Source organism: Neomonachus schauinslandi, chromosome 1, assembly GCF_002201575.2.
Source record: "Neomonachus schauinslandi chromosome 1, ASM220157v2, whole genome shotgun sequence".
Lineage (NCBI taxonomy): Eukaryota > Metazoa > Chordata > Mammalia > Carnivora > Phocidae > Neomonachus > Neomonachus schauinslandi.
Window position 1 is genome coordinate 30,141,048 of NC_058403.1, and position 7,106 is coordinate 30,148,153.

Sequence of the window (7,106 nt, forward strand, 5' to 3'; positions counted from 1 at the left end):
TCCTGCATCCAAAGAGATTGAAGGGGAACAATTAGGCTGGGGGAACTAGAGAATCTAACTAATATTTCCTGTGGTCTTGTGGCCATCATGCAAATGGATGCGTGTAAGGGTAGCTTAAATGGTTGAAATGCGAGGTCCCGAGACGACTGGGTTGGTGGCATGCAAGGTTTGAAATCTGTTTGAGATTGCCATAGATAATCTAAGGCTGCCTGGGGCATATTAGCTTTGGGAACTTTGGTTACAGTGTAGGCCAAGGAGGCCTTTATTGATATCCATTCTTATTTTTCTTTAAATATGGAACACTTTACGAATTTGTGTGTCATCCTTGCGCAGGGGCCATGCTAATCTTCTCTGTATCATTCCAATTTTAGTATATGTGCTGCCAAAATGAGCATTCAGGGTCCATTCTTTAGGGCCCGGGAAGTGGACCCAGGCCACTCCCAGGAGGCATCTAGGCATAGCCAACAATTGGAGGAATAAGTTGAATTGGCTGTTTGGAGGAGGTATTGTGCCTCCTTAGGGGAGCCTTAGGATTATCAGTGGAAAGTGACAGCAAACAATATAAGAAGAGCAGAAGGGGAGTGATATTTCACAATGGGCAGGTCTTTTTGCTATTTTGGATTAGAGCCAAATATGTGAGCATAGAAATCCACGTTTAGGATTTGATATATACTGAAAGAAGGTTACAATGAGAAAAACAAAGATCAACCCAAAAAGGGGTGATGATTTTATTGTGAGAGCAAGACATCAAGGGCAGGGACAGCTTCAAGTAAGTAATGATTTCTGACCAAGTAAATTCAGAGAAGTCACCCTGAAGGAAAAGGTTGAGAATGAAGTCTTGGAATTGGGAAGGAGAATCATGAGAATTTTGGGAGGAAAGTATCTAGGGAGTTTTTCTAAGATAATATCATGGAATGATTGAATACAAGAGAGTGGGGATTGGCCAGATTCATGGGCCTCTACATCTCTGAGTGTGTATCACCTGAGTCTCATTTGAATAACAGGTGTAGATCTCGAATGGCTCCACGCTGTGCTTGGCGGAGGGCTCCTCATCTGTGGACTAAGCAGTCTTGATTCTGGAAAGATGGATCCACAGGGAGAAGCCATGAAATTTTACCAATGATGGAGTGGTCAGGAGAGCTTGATAGGGAACAGTCCAGACAGGTTCCAGTGACTTTTCGTCCTGTGAAAGAGTCTTAAGATATACCCAATCCCTGGATGTAAGTTTTGGATGTATGTTACCTGAGAACAAGGTGCAGGTGCAGGTTTTCAACTGCACTGGTTTTGGTGGTCATTAATGGTGGAGACAGTTTGCCCAAGGGATATAACATACTGTGTGAGATGGTGGCTTTCAGGGTCTAATAAAAGATTTGTCTGGAGGAAAGTTCTCCATAAAGAACCTAGAATGGGGGCGCCTGGGTGGCTCAGTTGGTTAAGTGACTGCCTTCGGCTCAGGTCATGACCCTGGAGTCCCGGGATCGAGTCCCGCATCGGGCTCCCTGCTCAGCAGGGAGTCTGCTTCTCCCTCTGACCTTCCTCCTTCTCATGCTCTCTGTCTCTCATTCTCTCTCTCTCAAATAAATAAAATCTTTAAAAAAAAAAAAGAACCTAGAATGGATTGAGATGAGTTGTGGATTTCAGGGTGAAACGTGACCTTAATAATGCAAGGGGAAGGAGGGTCAGCCAAGATTATTGAGTTTCATGCATAAGTTTAGTGAGGAGCCTTTTTATGGTTTGGTTGGTCCTTTCCACCTTACAGGAGGACTGTGGGTGCCATGCTGCCTACAGATGATATGTTCTCTGGAGGACTTCACTAACTCCCTGTGCTATTTGAGAGCCAAAATCTGGGCCATTGTCTGACTGTAAAGAGCGGGAAAGCCCAAAACAGGAAAGGATATGATTGAGGAGAAGAGTGGGGACCTCTGAAGCCCTATCTGTTTTAGTGGGAAAGGCTTCAATCCATCCCATAAAGGTGTCTACAAAAACCAATAGATACCTGAACCCTTTGCAGGTGAGATATGTGCTTAAAATCTATCTCCCAATTCTCCCCTGGTAGAGTCCCTCATCTATGGATACATTGAAGAAGTGGAAGAGGTTTATGGGCCCCCTCTGGTGTGATGGGACAACAGGTAGAACACATCTGGGAGATAGCCTGCAAGGTTGGGGGGATGTCCTGGTTTGCCTGATGCAAGTTATGAAGAAATTTCCGTTGTAACATTCCCTGGTGTAACAGTTTATTATGGGGGCCTTGTAGCCAACCTTCTGGGGTATGGGAAAGCCCTTTTAAAATGTCCATTGGGTTTCTTCCTGAGAATATTGTGGGGAAAAAGGATTTAGACTGGGAACCAAAGTGGCTTGAAGGGGCAGCCTGGCAACTGCCTTTGCTTGTCTCTCAGCTCTGTTGTTTCCAACAGAGACTGAGTCATTATCTTTTTGACGTGCCTTGCAATGAATAATAGTTATTTGGGCAGGGAGCATAACTGCCTCTAGCAAGGCCAAAGTTTCAGAGGTATGTTTAACTGGGGTATTTTGGGTCATGAGGAGGCCTCTCTCTCTCTAAATAGCTGCATGGGCATGGACCTCATGGAAGGCAGAAGCTGAAACGGTATATGTTTAGTTTCATTTCTGTACCCAGTTGGGGGGCTCGGTAAGAGCTGCAATAAGTAAGCCATCAACATATTGAAGTAAGGCACTGCCTCTGGGAAGCTGAAAGGTGGACAGATCCTTGGCTAGGGACTGTCCAAATAAATGTGGACTGTCCCTACAGCCCTGAAAGAGGGCGGTCCGAGTTAGCTGTTGGGTAACCTGGTGGTTACCTACCCAACAGGACCTGAGTGGTCTTGCCACTCAAAGGCAAAGAGGAACTGGGAATCTGGGTACACTGAGATGCAGAAGAAAGCATCTTTTAGATCCAACACAGTATACCAGTGTCCAAGGGGATCAGTCCTAGGAGGGGATAAGGTTTAGGAACAATTGGGTAAATAGGGATAATGGCCCCATTGATAGCTCTTAGGTCCTGTACCATTCTGTATGGGCCATTGGACTGTTTTACTGCCACGATGGGGGTATTGCAAGGTGAACTGCAGGAAAGCAGAAGTCCTGTTGCTAAGAATTTTCATGTGAATGGTTGTAGACCCTGTCTGGCCTCTGCACATAAGGGGTACTAGAATTTTGGGGGGAGAAATGAGGATCTTTAAGTTTTATCCTTATGGGAGTCGCCGATAGAGAACACCCTGGAATGGAGGTGTCCCATACCTGTTGGAAAATGGAAAGACCTTGATGTCTGAAGGGGCAGAAGGCTCAGAGGACAAGAATGCCAGCAGGGGGCAGTCAACCTCAGAAAGGCAAAGATCAGTTTGTACCTTTGGTTATTATGTCCCTTCCAAGTAATGGAGTGGGGCAATCAGGTAAAATGAGAAAGAAGGTGGTTAAAGGTATCGTTACCCAAAGAACAAATTAATGGGGAAGTGAAACGTCCCATCTTTGGGGACCAGTCTCTGCCGGCGATGAGAATGGAGGCCTGGAAGTGACGCCTGAGTATTTGATAAGGGCAGAATAAGTGGCTTCTGAATCTATTAGAAATTCAATTTTGTGTTGTGCCACATCCAGGGTTACCTAAGGCTGTGCCATAAAGATGGAAAACATGCGAGCCTGCACAGCCTCCGGGCCCCGTCAATCAAAGGAGAGGAGATCGTCCTCCTGTTCCATTAGGCTCTTCATCATCGAGGTACAGAGTTAAAGGCAGCTGCCAGTTGCCTGGAGTGGCCTTGGCTTACGGCTGTGGATTACCTGGGATGGCCTATGCTTGGGGCTCTGGGGCGTGGGATGACCCTCCTGCAGGTGGGAAGGAGGTACAGTCCTTTCTCCAATGCCCTGGTTGTTTGCAGGCCAGACAAGGCCCTGATGGAGGGGGCATTTGACGCTTCCAGGCCAGAGGTCCCCTGGAGACAATGGAAGCAGGCTTGAGGAGCTCCTGGGGCATGGGGAGGCTTAGCGGCTCATACCTGTAATGATTTTTGCTCCTGGGTGGACCCAGAGAAGGGCAGGGAGCTAATGATAGCTGCAGCCGTGTACTGGGCTTGCTGCTTGTCTCTCTGTTCCCTTTCAGCCCCTGAGGCTACCTCTGGGTTATTGAAGACCTTAAAGTCCATATCCAGAAGTATAGGGAAGAGGGTCTGAGGTCCCTGATTGAGTTTTGAAGCTTTTGTCTGATATCAGGGGAGGCCTGACTGATGAAGACTGATGCTAATATTGCCGTGCCCTCTGGGCCCTCAGGATCTGGGTTAGTGTACTTTCTCATGGCCTCCACTAAGCAAGAATGAAATAAAGCAGGATTTTCATTCAGGTTTACAGGTTTTATGACTGCTTTTTGCATGCCCTCATTTAGGCAAATTATCATGCCGATTAATTCCGCCAGGGTCTCCTGCCTGATAATCCCATCTAGTGTTGGCATTGGGCCTCCCTGCACCACCACCAGAACATGGTCAGGGATACAGGTGTGGGCCTCATTAGCCCAGCTCTGAGCCAAAGACCAGATACAGAGTCTTTCCTCATGGGTGCAGCATGTGGTAAAGATGATATGAATGTCCTGCCAGGTGAGATCAAAGGTACCATTTGGCTGAACCTGGTCAGAAAAAGGTGGGGAGGACTCACCACCAGGACTCATAGGAATGAATGTATTTTGCTGGTAAATCAAGATGGCAGCTGGATCGTACGGACAAAGGAAGAAAAGGGGTGGTGGGCAAACGAAGCAAGGTAGCTGAGAGTCAGATCAGGAAAGGGTCCCAGCAGAGTCCGTAACGTGGGAGGATTTGCCCTGGACAAGCTGTCACGGCCAGTTGTGCTGCACCGTGGGAAAGGAGGCCTCAGGGGGACGGAGCATAAAAGAGGAGAGGAGAGGGTCCTTCACCCTCACAGACGTGGACAGTTCCATCTGTTCATCCTCAGACCTTCAGACCACACTGAGGAGCCACCCTGGCCAGAGACCTTCAGTTGTCTGGGGAGTACAAGGGTTAAACTGTTGAAAGACCAAAAAGGGAAATGAGAGGGAGGGAAGGATCCCTCCAGACGGCAAGAGGGGAAATCCCTCACCCTGTAGGGTGAGGGCAGCCTGGCACTTCAAATCCTCACCAAGGAGTAACTTCAGCTGGAGGTCGTCAGTTCCACAAGGAGCCAGTCCACTGAGGGAAAGTTCTGAGAAATTCCCAAAGAATCCAGGGACAGTCCCAGGCCAGCATAGGGTCCCTGTATAGGCCACCAGATGTGGGGTGACCAACTGGGTGGAGGTTGGAGGGGCAGGCAGTGAAAGAATTCACCCTAGGCAGAGCAAAGCAGATGGAAGTTTATTGAATACACTGCAAGGGAGTGTCAGGAAGGACAGCAGAGAAGAGACTCTGCCACGAGGCATTGGGGGGGTGGGGGGCTGTAGTTAAAGGGCGGGAAGTGAGGTGGTGTGGGAACGTATGGGATTTTCCTTTTTTGGTACCTGTGCCCAGTTGTAAGCAGCCCATTGGTCAGCTAGGGCTTATGGATATTCTGAGGTGGGTCATCTTATGAGCCTGTTTGTATTCACCTGTGGTGGCCATGGGTCCTTTGACTTCACTCAGGTCTCCATCGCTCAGGCCTATTGCCCAAAAGGGGGGGCCTCTTCAAGTGCGAGGCAAGATTTGAGTCAACCATCTCAATAGAAGGCAGGATCAGAGACAGAATTATACCAGCAGAAACACCAGACCAAGGGAAATGGAGAAAACAGGAGGGATTGAAGGAAGGCTGTAAACATGTGTGTTAAACTTTGAGAAAAAGGAAGGTTGACTCCAGAGTCAGTTCAGAGATCAAGAAGGATGCCACTCCCACCATAGTTCCAGGGGCAAGCCTACTTCCTCCTCCTTTTCAGTGGACAAGGAGGCCACTGCTGATAATGGCGTGAGCAAGGTCCCTGCAGAGAGCTGCAGGGGAGGGCCAGCCTGCAGAAACAAAGGAGGAAGGATGCCCTTAAGAACCATGGGGTGACTCAGCAGGCCTGGAAGGCAGAACATTAAAGCAAGGAGGATTATTTTTGAGTCTTAAGATTGAATAGGATTTGCACTCCCAGGCTTTGAACTAGCTTGGGGCCTGTCACCTCTTTCTTCTTTCCAGTTTCTCCTTTTTAGAATGAAAATGTCCCTCCCACACCTCTCCTACCATTGTAGTTTGGAAGCACCTAATCTGTCTGGTTTCACAGGTTCACAGCTAGAGACAAATTTTGCCTCCGGGATGAATCATACCGTGAATCTCATTCATACCTGACTGATTTAGAGGATATTCAGAAGGGACTTTGGACTTGAGAATGTAGACTTGATGCTGCAATGAGTTAAGACTTTTCAGGCTGTTGAGGTAAAATGAATGTATTTTACATATGATAAAATACATAAACTTTAAGCTATGAAATAAATTCTCACCCAAAATTTATATGTTAAAGCTCTATCTATGTGGTTGTATTTGGAGATGGGGCCTTTAAGAGGTAATTGAGGTTAAATAAGGTCATATGGGACCTAATCTGACAGGATTGTTGGCTTTATAATAGGAAGAGATCTCTCTCTCTCTCTCCCCTTTCTTTCTCTCTCTCTCCCCTTTCTTTCTCTCTCTCTCCACATGCCACAGAGGGTAGGCCATATGAGGAAGTAGCAGAGGGCAGCTATCTGAAAGCCAGGAGGAGAGTTCTCTCTAGGAACCAAATCTGCCGGCACCTTGATGTGGGGCTTCAAGTCTTGGGAACTGTGCGAAAGTAAATTTCTGCTGTTTAATCCACACAGTTTGTGGCATTTTGTCACGGCAGCCCGAGCTGGCTAAGACAAGAATCATTTTAAAATTTTAGATAGTAAAAGAGAAAAAAGAAATTCCTGTCTCCCTCCCCTGCCTTAACACACATCCTGTGTAGCTTTTGTCTTCTTCTTCTTCTTCTTCTTCTTCTTCTTTTTTTTTTTTTAACTGAATTCAGTTTGGGTCAGAAGCCTGGGTTTTTGGGGATCAGATGAAGCAGGAATAAAATAATGCAACTCCCTGGCACTCCTGTTTTTTAGGCCAGATGGTTAATGGTGCTACTGCAGAACTCTCCGCGAAGACTACTG

The 7,106-nt window shown here is 47.2% G+C and overlaps 1 non-coding gene across 1 annotated transcript; it reads right to left on the reverse strand.

The window, feature by feature from the left end:
* Positions 1 to 288: 288 nt before the first annotated feature.
* LOC123326925 lies at positions 289 to 395 on the reverse strand. The gene has a single exon (XR_006541396.1). It is a non-coding gene; the product is annotated as a U6 spliceosomal RNA (small nuclear RNA).
* Positions 396 to 7,106: the final 6,711 nt, after the last annotated feature.